At 44.4% G+C, this 17,528-nt stretch overlaps 9 non-coding genes and 1 pseudogene across 9 annotated transcripts; all 10 read right to left on the bottom strand.

Moving 5' to 3' along the window:
* Positions 1-53: 53 nt before the first annotated feature.
* Positions 54-238, bottom strand: LOC141242728 (U2 spliceosomal RNA). The gene has a single exon (XR_012307115.1). It is a non-coding gene; the product is annotated as a U2 spliceosomal RNA (small nuclear RNA).
* Positions 239-1,032: 794 nt separating this feature from the next.
* Positions 1,033-1,124, bottom strand: LOC141242739 (U2 spliceosomal RNA; annotated as a pseudogene).
* Positions 1,125-2,239: 1,115 nt separating this feature from the next.
* LOC141242637 (U2 spliceosomal RNA) lies at positions 2,240-2,430 on the bottom strand. Its single transcript, XR_012307036.1, has one exon. It is a non-coding gene; the product is annotated as a U2 spliceosomal RNA (small nuclear RNA).
* Positions 2,431-3,545: 1,115 nt separating this feature from the next.
* On the bottom strand, positions 3,546-3,736 carry LOC141242636 (U2 spliceosomal RNA). The gene has a single exon (XR_012307035.1). It is a non-coding gene; the product is annotated as a U2 spliceosomal RNA (small nuclear RNA).
* A 1,115-nt stretch (positions 3,737-4,851) lies between these two features.
* LOC141242633 (U2 spliceosomal RNA) lies at positions 4,852-5,042 on the bottom strand. Its single transcript, XR_012307033.1, has one exon. It is a non-coding gene; the product is annotated as a U2 spliceosomal RNA (small nuclear RNA).
* Positions 5,043-6,157: 1,115 nt separating this feature from the next.
* On the bottom strand, positions 6,158-6,353 carry LOC141242720 (U2 spliceosomal RNA). Its single transcript, XR_012307111.1, has one exon. It is a non-coding gene; the product is annotated as a U2 spliceosomal RNA (small nuclear RNA).
* A 6,154-nt stretch (positions 6,354-12,507) lies between these two features.
* Positions 12,508-12,698, bottom strand: LOC141242632 (U2 spliceosomal RNA). The gene has a single exon (XR_012307032.1). It is a non-coding gene; the product is annotated as a U2 spliceosomal RNA (small nuclear RNA).
* A 1,115-nt stretch (positions 12,699-13,813) lies between these two features.
* On the bottom strand, positions 13,814-14,004 carry LOC141242631 (U2 spliceosomal RNA). Its single transcript, XR_012307031.1, has one exon. It is a non-coding gene; the product is annotated as a U2 spliceosomal RNA (small nuclear RNA).
* Positions 14,005-15,119: 1,115 nt separating this feature from the next.
* On the bottom strand, positions 15,120-15,310 carry LOC141242675 (U2 spliceosomal RNA). Its single transcript, XR_012307072.1, has one exon. It is a non-coding gene; the product is annotated as a U2 spliceosomal RNA (small nuclear RNA).
* Positions 15,311-16,425: 1,115 nt separating this feature from the next.
* Positions 16,426-16,616, bottom strand: LOC141242678 (U2 spliceosomal RNA). Its single transcript, XR_012307074.1, has one exon. It is a non-coding gene; the product is annotated as a U2 spliceosomal RNA (small nuclear RNA).
* Between the last annotated feature and the right edge of the window lie 912 nt (positions 16,617-17,528).

Genomic DNA, 17,528 nt, shown 5'->3' with positions numbered 1-17,528 from the left:
TGAACAAAAAACATTGAATTCAATTCTTTCTGATTTTAGAAACTGCATTAAAGAAGGGGTGCACCGGTCCTGGAGATACTGCAATACCAATTCAATGCGTGGAGTGGACAGAGCAAGCTCTTTTTCCATCTCCCTGTTCTAAAAATTCATTTAATATATGGTCCCCAGATAGGGGACGTATCAGATATTAAACTGATAAGAACAGATTTTTTTTTTTTTATCGAAAGCCCGAATTCGTGTACAAAACCCGAGTGCGCTTAAAAAAGTGACAAGTGCCACAAAAAAAAGTGCACTAGGATGCTGGTCTTCTTGAAACCCTCTCCAAAAGGAGAAGGGTCCCCCAAACCATTCCCCGTCCCTCCGAGCCAGAAGGCCACAGCGAGGCACAGGGACAAATAGCCACCTCCAGCCGGAGCCAGAGGCGACCCAATCTTACCCTCAATACCTGCCCGAGTTCTCACCCGAGCAAGGCACTGGGAGCCAAAGACTGTGCTCCCCTCGCGGAAGAGGGGAGCCAACAACGCTCTCCTCCCGAAAGAGGAGAGCCAGGGGGGTTCAGGGGGGAGCGGAACCTGATGGCCACACACTCCCCCCCTAGACCTGCCAAGAGAGGAACCCGTAAGGGAACCGCATCCCGACAAAATCCTAGTAAGGACGTGGACACACGTGAAAAAGTGGACACACAGTGACAAAAAAAAATTAAATAAATAGTGAAGGTTTCACAGTATAATACTGCCCGGACCTTCGACCGGGAATTGAAAAATTCCCCATCCTAAGGCCAGAAGGCCCGGAATAAGGGTGTGTGTGAAGAAAGAAATATTGAAGTGCTAGTGCAAATGTGCCATAAACTCAAGTGGGGTTCCCAATCCCAGTGAGTTAAGGCACCCCAGGGTCACCACTCCTGGGGCACTTCACACTTCGGGCTTTCGATCTTCCCCGGCCCAATGGCGTCGATCCTGGGGGGCCATGCTTTCCACCAGATGACTATATTAGCCACCTGGCATACTAACAAGCACCTAAACCCCAGTGTGCATAATGTATCAATCTACTAGGGCGGCCAACATCCAAAACCGCCTTTTCGAAAGATACTACACTTGATCTTAGCCAAAAGGCCGAGAAGCGATAACCAGAATTGGTTTCAAACTACGGAGCCACCCAAGGATCCTGAAAAGTCCATTTGTGGAGATGAGCTCCTGGACTCCCGTTAAGAAGACATGTTGTCAACCTCTAGATCCCTTACATGCCTGCACTTTTCGGCTTGCTGCTGCTGCAATCCACGCGTTTTAGATCTGCATAACTCCACCTCTTTAAACACAGCACCTTCACCCCCTGCTGTTCCCACCCGCCTCAACACCGTTGGAAGGGAGGAGAACCAATTAAGGCGGGGGGTGGGGTGGAACGAGCAGCTGTCTACCCTTAGCAGGAGGGCTCCTGATTACATACCTCTCCTGCTGCTGCTGCTGCTGGCTGTCCAGCAGCAGACTGAAGGTGGCTGCTGCTGTGCACAGGTATATAAAGGCTCAGAGCCTATTATGACATGCGCAGCCAGCGTTCCATTGCCACATTCCATCTACTGCAGGCAGGATACCTGGCTGGCTGAATGTCGCTGAGAAGCTCACAGAGACCGCCATAAGCAACAGTTTAACAGAATGCCACAGACTAATCAACCAAACTTTTTGGGTTGGGTTCTCTTTTATAGTCTGCAGGCATTAAATGAAAGAAGTCAGTGTTCCAGCAGAAGGAGACAACGTTTCAGAAAAGGCATTGTAGCAAACCAAAAAAGAAATTTTAAGCGCAGCAGAGTAACCAGCGCACATACCTGTTAGCTCAGGTGAGTTTAAAAGGCTGCTGTTGATAACAAGGGCATTTGCTAAATAGATGGTGTGTGTGCAACAATATACTGAAAGGTCAATTATATTGTGCAGCTTATCTCACCACCTGTAGTTATTTAGGTGAAAGCTCCAAAATGCTTGCCTAATATGTCTGTTTATCCAAAAGGAAGTAAAAAGGGAGAGCTAGAAAGATAGCATTGCATCACATTACATGGCAATGCAATGCACAGTTGCTGAAGTTGAACCAAAATGAGCTTGTAATCTGGCTTCTGCAACTTTGAACATGAAAAATCCAATGAGGAGAAGAAAAGCAAAGCCAAAGAGTCCATCCCAAAATCCGACAAACAAGCAAAATGAACAAAAAACATTGAATTCAATTCTTTCTGATTTTAGAAACTGCATTAAAGAAGGGGTGCACCGGTCCTGGAGATACTGCAATACCAGGTCAATGCGTGGAGTGGACAGAGCAAGCTCTTTTTCCATCTCCCTGTTCTAAAAATCCATTTAATATATGGTCCCCAGATAGGGGACGTATCAGATATTAAACTGATAAGAACAGATACTACACTTGATCTTAGCCAAAAGGCCGAGAAGCGATAACCAGAATTGGTTTCAAACTACGGAGCCACCCAAGGATCCTGAAAAGTCCATTTGTGGAGATGAGCTCCTGGACTCCCGTTAAGAAGACATGTTGTCAACCTCTAGATCCCTTACATGCCTGCACTTTTCGGCTTGCTGCTGCTGCAATCCACGCATTTTAGATCTGCATAACTCCACCTCTTTAAACACAGCACCTTCACCCCCTGCTGTTCCCACCCGCCTCAACACCGTTGGAAGGGAGGAGAACCAATTAAGGCGGGGGGTGGGGTGGAACGAGCAGCTGTCTACCCTTAGCAGGAGGGCTCCTGATTACATACCTCTCCTGCTGCTGCTGCTGCTGGCTGTCCAGCAGCAGACTGAAGGTGGCTGCTGCTGTGCACAGGTATATAAAGGCTCAGAGCCTATTGTGACACGCGCAGCCAGCGTTCCATTGCCACATTCCATCTACTGCAGGCAGGATACCTGGCTGGCTGAATGTCGCTGAGAAGCTCACAGAGACCGCCATAAGCAACAGTTTAACAGAATGCCACAGACTAATCAACCAAACTTTTTGGGTTGGGTTCTCTTTTATAGTCTGCAGGCATTAAATGAAAGAAGTCAGTGTTCCAGCAGAAGGAGACAACGTTTCAGAAAAGGCATTGTAGCAAACCAAAAAAGAAATTTTAAGCGCAGCAGAGTAACCAGCGCACATACCTGTTAGCTCAGGTGAGTTTAAAAGGCTGCTGTTGATAACAAGGGCATTTGCTAAATAGATGGTGTGTGTGCAACAATATACTGAAAGGTCAATTATATTGTGCAGCTTATCTCACCACCTGTAGTTATTTAGGTGAAAGCTCCAAAATGCTTGCCTAATATGTCTGTTTATCCAAAAGGAAGTAAAAAGGGAGAGCTAGAAAGATAGCATTGCATCACATTACATGGCAATGCAATGCACAGTTGCTGAAGTTGAACCAAAATGAGCTTGTAATCTGGCTTCTGCAACTTTGAACATGAAAAATCCAATGAGGAGAAGAAAAGCAAAGCCAAAGAGTCCATCCCAAAATCTGACAAACAAGCAAAATGAACAAAAAACATTGAATTCAATTCTTTCTGAATTTAGAAACTGCATTAAAGAAGGGGTGCACCGGTCCTGGAGATACTGCAATACCAGGTCAATGCGTGGAGTGGACAGAGCAAGCTCTTTTTCCATCTCCCTGTTCTAAAAATCCATTTAATATATGGTCCCCAGATAGGGGACGTATCAGATATTAAACTGATAAGAACAGATACTACACTTGATCTTAGCCAAAAGGCCGAGAAGCGATAACCAGAATTGGTTTCAAACTACGGAGCCACCCAAGGATCCTGAAAAGTCCATTTGTGGAGATGAGCTCCTGGACTCCCGTTAAGAAGACATGTTGTCAACCTCTAGATCCCTTACATGCCTGCACTTTTCGGCTTGCTGCTGCTGCAATCCACGCGTTTTAGATCTGCATAACTCCACCTCTTTAAACACAGCACCTTCACCCCCTGCTGTTCCCACCCGCCTCAACACCGTTGGAAGGGAGGAGAACCAATTAAGGCGGGGGGTGGGGTGGAACGAGCAGCTGTCTACCCTTAGCAGGAGGGCTCCTGATTACATACCTCTCCTGCTGCTGCTGCTGCTGGCTGTCCAGCAGCAGACTGAAGGTGGCTGCTGCTGTGCACAGGTATATAAAGGCTCAGAGCCTATTATGACACGCGCAGCCAGCGTTCCATTGCCACATTCCATCTACTGCAGGCAGGATACCTGGCTGGCTGAATGTCGCTGAGAAGCTCACAGAGACCGCCATAAGCAACAGTTTAACAGAATGCCACAGACTAATCAACCAAACTTTTTGGGTTGGGTTCTCTTTTATAGTCTGCAGGCATTAAATGAAAGAAGTCAGTGTTCCAGCAGAAGGAGACAACGTTTCAGAAAAGGCATTGTAGCAAACCAAAAAAGAAATTTTAAGCGCAGCAGAGTAACCAGCGCACATACCTGTTAGCTCAGGTGAGTTTAAAAGGCTGCTGTTGATAACAAGGGCATTTGCTAAATAGATGGTGTGTGTGCAACAATATACTGAAAGGTCAATTATATTGTGCAGCTTATCTCACCACCTGTAGTTATTTAGGTAAAAGCTCCAAAATGCTTGCCTAATATGTCTGTTTATCCAAAAGGAAGTAAAAAGGGAGAGCTAGAAAGATAGCATTGCATCACATTACATGGCAATGCAATGCACAGTTGCTGAAGTTGAACCAAAATGAGCTTGTAATCTGGCTTCTGCAACTTTGAACATGAAAAATCCAATGAGGAGAAGAAAAGCAAAGCCAAAGAGTCCATCCCAAAATCCGACAAACAAGCAAAATGAACAAAAAACATTGAATTCAATTCTTTCTGATTTTAGAAACTGCATTAAAGAAGGGGTGCACCGGTCCTGGAGATACTGCAATACCAGGTCAATGCGTGGAGTGGACAGAGCAAGCTCTTTTTCCATCTCCCTGTTCTAAAAATCCATTTAATATATGGTCCCCAGATAGGGGACGTATCAGATATTAAACTGATAAGAACAGATACTACACTTGATCTTAGCCAAAAGGCCGAGAAGCGATAACCAGAATTGGTTTCAAACTACGGAGCCACCCAAGGATCCTGAAAAGTCCATTTGTGGAGATGAGCTCCTGGACTCCCGTTAAGAAGACATGTTGTCAACCTCTAGATCCCTTACATGCCTGCACTTTTCGGCTTGCTGCTGCTGCAATCCACGCGTTTTAGATCTGCATAACTCCACCTCTTTAAACACAGCACCTTCACCCCCTGCTGTTCCCACCCGCCTCAACACCGTTGGAAGGGAGGAGAACCAATTAAGGCGGGGGGTGGGGTGGAACGAGCAGCTGTCTACCCTTAGCAGGAGGGCTCCTGATTACATACCTCTCCTGCTGCTGCTGCTGCTGGCTGTCCAGCAGCAGACTGAAGGTGGCTGCTGCTGTGCACAGGTATATAAAGGCTCAGAGCCTATTATGACACGCGCAGCCAGCGTTCCATTGCCACATTCCATCTACTGCAGGCAGGATACCTGGCTGGCTGAATGTCGCTGAGAAGCTCACAGAGACCGCCATAAGCAACAGTTTAACAGAATGCCACAGACTAATCAACCAAACTTTTTGGGTTGGGTTCTCTTTTATAGTCTGCAGGCATTAAATGAAAGAAGTCAGTGTTCCAGCAGAAGGAGACAACGTTTCAGAAAAGGCATTGTAGCAAACCAAAAAAGAAATTTTAAGCGCAGCAGAGTAACCAGCGCACATACCTGTTAGCTCAGGTGAGTTTAAAAGGCTGCTGTTGATAACAAGGGCATTTGCTAAATAGATGGTGTGTGTGCAACAATATACTGAAAGGTCAATTATATTGTGCAGCTTATCTCACCACCTGTAGTTATTTAGGTGAAAGCTCCAAAATGCTTGCCTAATATGTCTGTTTATCCAAAAGGAAGTAAAAAGGGAGAGCTAGAAAGATAGCATTGCATCACATTACATGGCAATGCAATGCACAGTTGCTGAAGTTGAACCAAAATGAGCTTGTAATCTGGCTTCTGCAACTTTGAACATGAAAAATCCAATGAGGAGAAAAAAAGCAGAGCCAAAGAGTCCATCCCAAAATCCGACAAACAAGCAAAATGAACAAAAAACATTGAATTCAATTCTTTCTGATTTTAGAAACTGCATTAAAGAAGGGGTGCACCGGTCCTGGAGATACTGCAATACCAGGTCAATGCGTGGAGTGGACAGAGCAAGCTCTTTTTCCATCTCCCTGTTCTAAAAATCCATTTAATATATGGTCCCCAGATAGGGGACGTATCAGATATTAAACTGATAAGAACAGATTTTTTTTTTTTTTCTTTTTTTTTTCTCCTCAGACGAGGAAATTCCACAGTCTATGGAACCCAGACAAAGGAAAATTCCATCAAAACAGCTGCGTCAAATCCAATACGCAATTTGCTGTCCCCATCATCATCGGAAATATTTATTTCATATTTCAAAACAACAATAACAAAAATCAAGAGGTACTAACAATATATCTCCACTTTTTAACTTTCCATATTCCCTCCGCATCCACTTCCCCTCTCCTCTTTTTGTCCCATAGGAAACACACATACATCTTCCCCAAAATCACCTTCACACTATCCTTTACAGCAATTTCCTTCCTTTTAAACACATACACATTCCTCACATCCCATAACACTTCCTTTATACATGCAAGCATCAACCACAAGACTCTTTCCTTCGTCCCATCATATATTCCCAAACCAAACATAAACAACTCAAAAGACAACAAATTCACACCACACAATTCTTTACACAAAGGCCCCATTCTCCCAATCACATCTCTAGCATACTGGCAATTCCAAAAAACATGCAACACACTTTCCCTTCCACCACAGCCATTTCTTGGACACATTACCTCCTCACCAAACCTCTATTCCTCTGAAACTCTCTCACAGGTAATACTCCATGTAAAGACTGCCACACAACTTCACTCTGTTTGTTGGTCATACCACTCATCCGCACTTTCTTCCAAACCTTCTGCACATCACCACCCCTAACCATATTTATTCCACATTCTACCTCTCTACATTCAATCATCCTATACACAGCCTTCTTATTCTCCAGCAATCTCACATCTGCATCACACAGTTCATACCTCACCAAAAACTTATAAACCCACACATACCATACAGGCACCTCAAAAGCAATCGGACATCGCAAATCCCTTTCTTGCCACTTTAAACGAAACAAATACGCTCCAAATAAATACCTACACATAGATGAAAACTTTCCATCCGCCCTAATCACTTTCAAAACAAACACAACGATATTCACACCAAAAAACACGTCCAAATTCGGAAAACCCAAACCACCTTTTTCCACTCTTTTAACCAAAATTTCTCTCCTAGCTCTCTCCATTTTCGAGTTCCACAAAAAAACAAATAAAATTCTATTCAAGCTTCTCATACACATATATCCTGGTGGAAATACTACCGCAATATATAAAAATATTGGCAACACCACACTCTTAACAATTAAAATCTTCCCAAAAAAGGATAAACTCCTCAATTTCCAAAAATTCAACTTCTGCTCAACTTTTCCTTTCGCATCATCCCAACTTTCTTTCCCATCCAAACTCTCTGAAAACTTCACACCCAAAACTTTAATAGGTCCATTCACTACATTCACACCTACATCCCTACTTAAACTTCCGCCTCCAAAACCCTTACACTCACTCTTTTCCCAATTCACTTTAAACGCAGATGCACCACAAAAAATAGACACTAACAACTTCACCCGCCTCACCGAACATTCAGAATCACATAATACACACACGTCATCCATATAACCACTCACCTTCCATTCTTTTCCTCCACCTCCCGGCACTTGCACACCACGAATTACCTTATCTTTCCTCAGCATACACAACAATGGCTCAATTGCACAAATAAATGCTACAGGGGACAAAGGACACCCCTGTCGCACACCCGAAAAGACATTCACTTTCCTACCCACATACCCATTCATTAAAACACAGCTATAAACACCCGCATACAAACTTCTCACTCGCCCAACAAAATCAGCCGGAAAACCCATTTTTAACAACACTCTGAACAAAAAACCATGCGACAACCTATCATAAGCCTTTTCAAAATCCAAACTTAACAAAAATACACTCTTCTTACGACCCATGCAATCCCATAGACAATCTCTTAACATACACACACACTCATGAATCCGCCTCCCAGGTACCGCACAACACTGCTCATCCCCAATCACACTCTCTATCACATCACGCATCCTATTAGCCATAAGTTTTGCATAGATTTTATAATCACAATTAAGTAACGTTATTGGCCTCCAATTCCTCAGACTTTTCAAATCCCCTTTCTTAGGAATTAACACAACCATACCTGCACGCATACTCTCAGCCACCTCCATGTTTCCCCACATATACTTACATACATCCACAAAGTCCTTACCAATCACACCCCACATCACACGATAAAATTCTACTGGGAGGCCATCCTCCCCCGGCGTCTTATTCAAAGCCATACTACACATAACCTTCCATACCTCATCACCAGTCACCTCACCCATCACTCTCTCTCTTTCTGCTTCACTCAACTTACTCTCTAACACACTCAAAACATCATTCTCCAAACATTCATCCCTCTGTTTCACTGCATACAGATCCTCATAAAACTTAGCCACCTCTTCACACATATCCTCTCCACTCACCTCACTTCCATCTGCTCCATACACCACGCTCATACTCTGTTTCTTTCCAAAAACTTTTTTAAAGAAAAACCGAGAACATTTCTCATCCTGCTCCATCTTATCAATCTTTGCCCTAAACACTATGCTTCTCCCTCTCTCCAACAAAAACTCACTAATCTCCTTTTTTACCTCTAAAATATCCTCCTCCACCTCAACTCCTCCTTCCCTTAACTTATACAAAACGCTCAACCGCACGTTCAGTTTAACAAAACTCTCTCTTTTAATTGCTGCATACTTGTATCCTAAATTTTTAAAGAACATTTTTGTTTGTTTCTTCACCCAGTCCCACCACTCACAAACATTCCCAAACTCATTTTTATGCTTACACCATTCTTCATACCGCCTTTCATACTCCTTTCTCACATCTTCATTCTCTAACAGTTTAACATTTAACTTCCACAATCCTCTCCCAAACACTCCATCAACTTTTATATCCAACTCACACAACATACACACATGATCTGAAAAAAGAACGTTTTCCTGCCTATAATTAACAGAAACCATATTTTTAGAAATAAAACAATAATCCAATCTGGATTGTACCCTACCACTCTCAGAAAAGAAAGTGTTCAACAAAGGATTCATGTTACACACGCGCTGCATATCACACAACCCAAAATCATTCACTAACTCCAATAATGCTTTCCCAGACACATCCACATTCACTCTCCCCACATCACAGTTCATATCACCCACAATTACCACAGGTATTCTTCCTGGAACAAAAAGCTTAATTTTTTCAAATAAATTTTTGCGCTCATTTTTTTCAACTGGCGCATAAACATTAATAACACAAAACTTTACATTCTTGTATACAAAATTAGCAAGGATACATCTCCCCACCTCAATAACCAAATAATCACTCAAAACAACCTCCCTTCCTTTAACCAAAATACCCACACCATCATTCTTATTACATGCACTCCCCGACCACACAGACGCTCCATAAGACCATTCATCCCCTTTCACACCATCCACTACCCCACATTCTTGTAAACAAAAAATAGATGCATTTTGCATAGCTAAAAACTCAAAAATAGCAGCTCTTCTTACTTTACTTTTAAACACTCTTACGTTTTGGGACACTATGGTAAATCCCATAATACTTCTACTCCTTCACCAATTACACAAAGAAATAGCCTTTGGCCTAAACCAAAGCTCACAAGAGGACAAAAAGAAAAAACATTTACAATATTATATGGTGACACTATCCAGCACCACCACTATCCTCCTCCGCCATCAGAACAGAACAGCTGGTTTCCGACCCGCTGGCTTCACCAGCCACACTCCTCATTCTGGCAGTTCTGATCTTCCTCTGAGGCTCACTAAAATCTGCATCATCACTGCCCCCACCATCCTCCCTACGACTCTTCTTTGCACCCCTATCATCTTCCGAAGAAAAATCTTCAATGTTTTCAGGACCCGAAGGGTGTTCAGGACTGTCGGGTTCCGAGATTTGCACTTCACATCCTGTTGCGTCCATTGCCTCTCCAAAAGTCATCATCTCAGGCAGCTCTGCTTCCACCACTTTCCTAGATATTCTCGCAGACACTGCCTTTTTCTCCACCTTTGCCACTTCCCTCCAGAACTCCTTTTCTTCCTTCCGCTTCTTCCTCATTTCTTCAGCAGAAGAAGAACATGGTCTCAGGGACACCTCCTCTGGCGCCGTAGAGGGAGAGGCTCTACCAGTTTCCCGCCTCCTTCCCTCTCTCTCCTCCCTCTCCAATCTTTCCAGCACTTTCAGTGCGCTTGCCATCTGCCTCCTCTCCAGCTCCTCCTCCTTCTGTTCTTTATCAGAACGTCTAGGTGCACTCATAGGACAGTCCTTATACATGTGATCACTACTCCCACAGACATCACAGGACTTGGCCTCTGGACACTGGTTGGCCATATGCCCCTCCTTTCTGCAATTTCGGCAACACTGCCCTTTAAGGCATGTTACCATGGTATGTCCGAAAGAAAAGCATCTACGGCAAAACATGGGCTGGCCTGGGTAAAAGAGGAAACCTCTATGGCCTGCAACGGAAAAATTTGATGGAGGGTGTCTAAAGCCCCCCACACTGTCAGGATCCCTTTTCAATTTCACACGGAATTTATACTGACAGTTAAAGATTCCTAGACAATTGACTTGCTTCACTCCCTTCCGCACATATTCACAGTAGCGAGAGAGGAAGCACTCCAGCAGCTCAGGGTCTGTAAAAGGGTTATAGACAGTCACAGTCACCTCCTTTTCTTGCAGACCAAACAAAGGTTCCCATCTAACTCCTTCCAAGCAGGGGTCACTAGAGTGACCACGGAGCCATTCAAAGACATTAAGGCAAACATCCTGGTCCATAAAGGTAACGTCATAATTACCTTGACGTGAAAATTCGTTGACACTGAAGATCTCAGAACGTCTTGCTCCAGCTTTGCCTTCAACGATGTCTTGGACAATGAAAACCACGTTGTTCTTGTTCTGGTCAGATGGATCCACGGACAAACGGATGGTGTTCTTCACAAAAGACATCTTGGATTCTGTCGGTATGGAATACCACAGGAAAAAGCAGAAAATCCTCCACAAAAGTGTCCGGATTCCTCCAGGAGACTCGCACCAATCAAGGTACAGTCATACGATCGCAGCCAAAAGGCCGAGAAGCGATAACCAGAATTGGTTTCAAACTACGGAGCCACCCAAGGATCCTGAAAAGTCCATTTGTGGAGATGAGCTCCTGGACTCCCGTTAAGAAGACATGTTGTCAACCTCTAGATCCCTTACATGCCTGCACTTTTCGGCTTGCTGCTGCTGCAATCCACGCGTTTTAGATCTGCATAACTCCACCTCTTTAAACACAGCACCTTCACCCCCTGCTGTTCCCACCCGCCTCAACACCGTTGGAAGGGAGGAGAACCAATTAAGGCGGGGGGTGGGGTGGAACGAGCAGCTGTCTACCCTTAGCAGGAGGGCTCCTGATTACATACCTCTCCTGCTGCTGCTGCTGCTGGCTGTCCAGCAGCAGACTGAAGGTGGCTGCTGCTGTGCACAGGTATATAAAGGCTCAGAGCCTATTATGACACGCGCAGCCAGCGTTCCATTGCCACATTCCATCTACTGCAGGCAGGATACCTGGCTGGCTGAATGTCGCTGAGAAGCTCACAGAGACCGCCATAAGCAACAGTTTAACAGAATGCCACAGACTAATCAACCAAACTTTTTGGGTTGGGTTCTCTTTTATAGTCTGCAGGCATTAAATGAAAGAAGTCAGTGTTCCAGCAGAAGGAGACAACGTTTCAGAAAAGGCATTGTAGCAAACCAAAAAAGAAATTTTAAGCGCAGCAGAGTAACCAGCGCACATACCTGTTAGCTCAGGTGAGTTTAAAAGGCTGCTGTTGATAACAAGGGCATTTGCTAAATAGATGGTGTGTGTGCAACAATATACTGAAAGGTCAATTATATTGTGCAGCTTATCTCACCACCTGTAGTTATTTAGGTGAAAGCTCCAAAATGCTTGCCTAATATGTCTGTTTATCCAAAAGGAAGTAAAAAGGGAGAGCTAGAAAGATAGCATTGCATCACATTACATGGCAATGCAATGCACAGTTGCTGAAGTTGAACCAAAATGAGCTTGTAATCTGGCTTCTGCAACTTTGAACATGAAAAATCCAATGAGGAGAAGAAAAGCAAAGCCAAAGAGTCCATCCCCAAATCCGACAAACAAGCAAAATGAACAAAAAACATTGAATTCAATTCTTTCTGATTTTAGAAACTGCATTAAAGAAGGGGTGCACCGGTCCTGGAGATACTGCAATACCAGGTCAATGCGTGGAGTGGACAGAGCAAGCTCTTTTTCCATCTCCCTGTTCTAAAAATCCATTTAATATATGGTCCCCAGATAGGGGACGTATCAGATATTAAACTGATAAGAACAGATACTACACTTGATCTTAGCCAAAAGGCCGAGAAGCGATAACCAGAATTGGTTTCAAACTACGGAGCCACCCAAGGATCCTGAAAAGTCCATTTGTGGAGATGAGCTCCTGGACTCCCGTTAAGAAGACATGTTGTCAACCTCTAGATCCCTTACATGCCTGCACTTTTCGGCTTGCTGCTGCTGCAATCCACGCGTTTTAGATCTGCATAACTCCACCTCTTTAAACACAGCACCTTCACCCCCTGCTGTTCCCACCCGCCTCAACACCGTTGGAAGGGAGGAGAACCAATTAAGGCGGGGGGTGGGGTGGAACGAGCAGCTGTCTACCCTTAGCAGGAGGGCTCCTGATTACATACCTCTCCTGCTGCTGCTGCTGCTGGCTGTCCAGCAGCAAACTGAAGGTGGCTGCTGCTGTGCACAGGTATATAAAGGCTCAGAGCCTATTATGACACGCGCAGCCAGCGTTCCATTGCCACATTCCATCTACTGCAGGCAGGATACCTGGCTGGCTGAATGTCGCTGAGAAGCTCACAGAGACCGCCATAAGCAACAGTTTAACAGAATGCCACAGACTAATCAACCAAACTTTTTGGGTTGGGTTCTCTTTTATAGTCTGCAGGCATTAAATGAAAGAAGTCAGTGTTCCAGCAGAAGGAGACAACGTTTCAGAAAAGGCATTGTAGCAAATCAAAAAAGAAATTTTAAGTGCAGCAGAGTAACCAGCGCACATACCTGTTAGCTCAGGTGAGTTTAAAAGGCTGCTGTTGATAACAAGGGCATTTGCTAAATATATGGTGTGTGTGCAACAATATACTGAAAGGTCAATTATATTGTGCAGCTTATCTCACCACCTGTAGTTATTTAGGTGAAAGCTCCAAAATGCTTGCCTAATATGTCTGTTTATCCAAAAGGAAGTAAAAAGGGAGAGCTAGAAAGATAGCATTGCATCACATTACATGGCAATGCAATGCACAGTTGCTGAAGTTGAACCAAAATGAGCTTGTAATCTGGCTTCTGCAACTTTGAACATGAAAAATCCAATGAGGAGAAGAAAAGCAAAGCCAAAGAGTCCATCCCCAAATCCGACAAACAAGCAAAATGAACAAAAAACATTGAATTCAATTCTTTCTGATTTTAGAAACTGCATTAAAGAAGGGGTGCACCGGTCCTGGAGATACTGCAATACCAGGTCAATGCGTGGAGTGGACAGAGCAAGCTCTTTTTCCATCTCCCTGTTCTAAAAATCCATTTAATATATGGTCCCCAGATAGGGGACGTATCAGATATTAAACTGATAAGAACAGATACTACACTTGATCTTAGCCAAAAGGCCGAGAAGCGATAACCAGAATTGGTTTCAAACTACGGAGCCACCCAAGGATCCTGAAAAGTCCATTTGTGGAGATGAGCTCCTGGACTCCCGTTAAGAAGACATGTTGTCAACCTCTAGATCCCTTACATGCCTGCACTTTTCGGCTTGCTGCTGCTGCAATCCACGCGTTTTAGATCTGCATAACTCCACCTCTTTAAACACAGCACCTTCACCCCCTGCTGTTCCCACCCGCCTCAACACCGTTGGAAGGGAGGAGAACCAATTAAGGCGGGGGGTGGGGTGGAACGAGCAGCTGTCTACCCTTAGCAGGAGCCCTCCTGATTACATACCTCTCCTGCTGCTGCTGCTGCTGGCTGTCCAGCAGCAGACTGAAGGTGGCTGCTGCTGTGCACAGGTATATAAAGGCTCAGAGCCTATTATGACACGCGCAGCCAGCGTTCCATTGCCACATTCCATCTACTGCAGGCAGGATACCTGGCTGGCTGAATGTCGCTGAGAAGCTCACAGAGACCGCCATAAGCAACAGTTTAACAGAATGCCACAGACTAATCAACCAAACTTTTTGGGTTGGGTTCTCTTTTATAGTCTGCAGGCATTAAATGAAAGAAGTCAGTGTTCCAGCAGAAGGAGACAACGTTTCAGAAAAGGCATTGTAGCAAACCAAAAAAGAAATTTTAAGCGCAGCAGAGTAACCAGCGCACATACCTGTTAGCTCAGGTGAGTTTAAAAGGCTGCTGTTGATAACAAGGGCATTTGCTAAATAGATGGTGTGTGTGCAACAATATACTGAAAGGTCAATTATATTGTGCAGCTTATCTCACCACCTGTAGTTATTTAGGTGAAAGCTCCAAAATGCTTGCCTAATATGTCTGTTAATCCAAAAGGAAGTAAAAAGGGAGAGCTAGAAAGATAGCATTGCATCACATTACATGGCAATGCAATGCACAGTTGCTGAAGTTGAACCAAAATGAGCTTGTAATCTGGCTTCTGCAACTTTGAACATGAAAAATCCAATGAGGAGAAGAAAAGCAAAGCCAAAGAGTCCATCCCCAAATCCGACAAACAAGCAAAATGAACAAAAAACATTGAATTCAATTCTTTCTGATTTTAGAAACTGCATTAAAGAAGGGGTGCACCGGTCCTGGAGATACTGCAATACCAGGTCAATGCGTGGAGTGGACAGAGCAAGCTCTTTTTCCATCTTCCTGTTCTAAAAATCCATTTAATATATGGTCCCCAGATAGGGGACGTATCAGATATTAAACTGATAAGAACAGATACTACACTTGATCTTAGCCAAAAGGCCGAGAAGCGATAACCAGAATTGGTTTCAAACTACGGAGCCACCCAAGGATCCTGAAAAGTCCATTTGTGGAGATGAGCTCCTGGACTCCCGTTAAGAAGACATGTTGTCAACCTCTAGATCCCTTACATGCCTGCACTTTTCGGCTTGCTGCTGCTGCAATCCACGCGTTTTAGATCTGCATAACTCCACCTCTTTAAACACAGCACCTTCACCCCCTGCTGTTCCCACCCGCCTCAACACCGTTGGAAGGGAGGAGAACCAATTAAGGCGGGGGGTGGGGTGGAACGAGCAGCTGTCTACCCTTAGCAGGAGGGCTCCTGATTACATACCTCTCCTGCTGCTGCTGCTGCTGGCTGTCCAGCAGCAGACTGAAGGTGGCTGCTGCTGTGCACAGGTATATAAAGGCTCAGAGCCTATTATGACACGCGCAGCCAGCGTTCCATTGCCACATTCCATCTACTGCAGGCAGGATACCTGGCTGGCTGAATGTCGCTGAGAAGCTCACAGAGACCGCCATAAGCAACAGTTTAACAGAATGCCACAGACTAATCAACCAAACTTTTTGGGTTGGGTTCTCTTTTATAGTCTGCAGGCATTAAATGAAAGAAGTCAGTGTTCCAGCAGAAGGAGACAACGTTTCAGAAAAGGCATTGTAGCAAACCAAAAAAGAAATTTTAAGCGCAGCAGAGTAACCAGCGCACATACCTGTTAGCTCAGGTGAGTTTAAAAGGCTGCTGTTGATAACAAGGGCATTTGCTAAATAGATGGTGTGTGTGCAACAATATACTGAAAGGTCAATTATATTGTGCAGCTTATCTCACCACCTGTAGTTATTTAGGTGAAAGCTCCAAAATGCTTGCCTAATATGTCTGTTTATCCAAAAGGAAGTAAAAAGGGAGAGCTAGAAAGATAGCATTGCATCACATTACATGGCAATGCAATGCACAGTTGCTGAAGTTGAACCAAAATGAGCTTGTAATCTGGCTTCTGCAACTTTGAACATGAAAAATCCAATGAGGAGAAGAAAAGCAAAGCCAAAGAGTCCATCCCCAAATCCGACAAACAAGCAAAATGAACAAAAAACATTGAATTCAATTCTTTCTGATTTTAGAAACTGCATTAAAGAAGGGGTGCACCGGTCCTGGAGATACTGCAATACCAGGTCAATGCGTGGAGTGGACAGAGCAAGCTCTTTTTCCATCTCCCTGTTCTAAAAATCCATTTAATATATGGTCCACAGATAGGGGACGTATCAGATATTAAACTGATAAGAACAGATACTACACTTGATCTTAGCCAAAAGGCCGAGAAGCGATAACCAGAATTGGTTTCAAACTACGGAGCCACCCAAGGATCCTGAAAAGTCCATTTGTGGAGATGAGCTCCTGGACTCCCGTTAAGAAGACATGTTGTCAACCTCTAGATCCCTTACATGCCTGCACTTTTCGGCTTGCTGCTGCTGCAATCCACGCGTTTTAGATCTGCATAACTCCACCTCTTTAAACACAGCACCTTCACCCCCTGCTGTTCCCACCCGCCTCAACACCGTTGGAAGGGAGGAGAACCAATTAAGGCGGGGGGTGGGGTGGAACGAGCAGCTGTCTACCCTTAGCAGGAGGGCTCCAGATTACATACCTCTCCTGCTGCTGCTGCTGCTGGCTGTCCAGCAGCAGACTGAAGGTGGCTGCTGCTGTGCACAGGTATATAAAGGCTCAGAGCCTATTATGACACGCGCAGCCAGCGTTCCATTGCCACATTCCATCTACTGCAGGCAGGATACCTGGCTGGCTGAATGTCGCTGAGAAGCTCACAGAGACCGCCATAAGCAACAGTTTAACAGAATGCCACAGACTAATCAACCAAACTTTTTGGGTTGGGTTCTCTTTTATAGTCTGCAGGCATTAAATGAAAGAAGTCAGTGTTACAGCAGAAGGAGACAACGTTTCAGAAAAGGCATTGTAGCAAACCAAAAAAGAAATTTTAAGCGCAGCAGAGTAACCAGCGCACATACCTGTTAGCTCAGGTGAGTTTAAAAGGCTGCTGTTGATAACAAGGGCATTTGCTAAATAGATGGTGTGTGTGCAACAATATACTGAAAGGTCAATTATATTGTGCAGCTTATCTCACCACCTGTAGTTATTTAGGTGAAAGCTCCAAAATGCTTGCCTAATATGTCTGTTTATCCAAATGGAAGTAAAAAGGGAGAGCTAGAAAGATAGCATTGCATC

This window comes from Phyllobates terribilis, unplaced genomic scaffold (assembly GCF_046119375.1).
Source record: "Phyllobates terribilis strain yellow unplaced genomic scaffold, ASM4611937v1 Scaffold_1049__1_contigs__length_452226, whole genome shotgun sequence".
NCBI classification, from domain to species: Eukaryota; Metazoa; Chordata; class Amphibia; order Anura; family Dendrobatidae; genus Phyllobates; species Phyllobates terribilis.
Note: the sequence above shows the minus strand (reverse complement) of the source record. Positions and strands in the feature narration are given on the sequence as shown.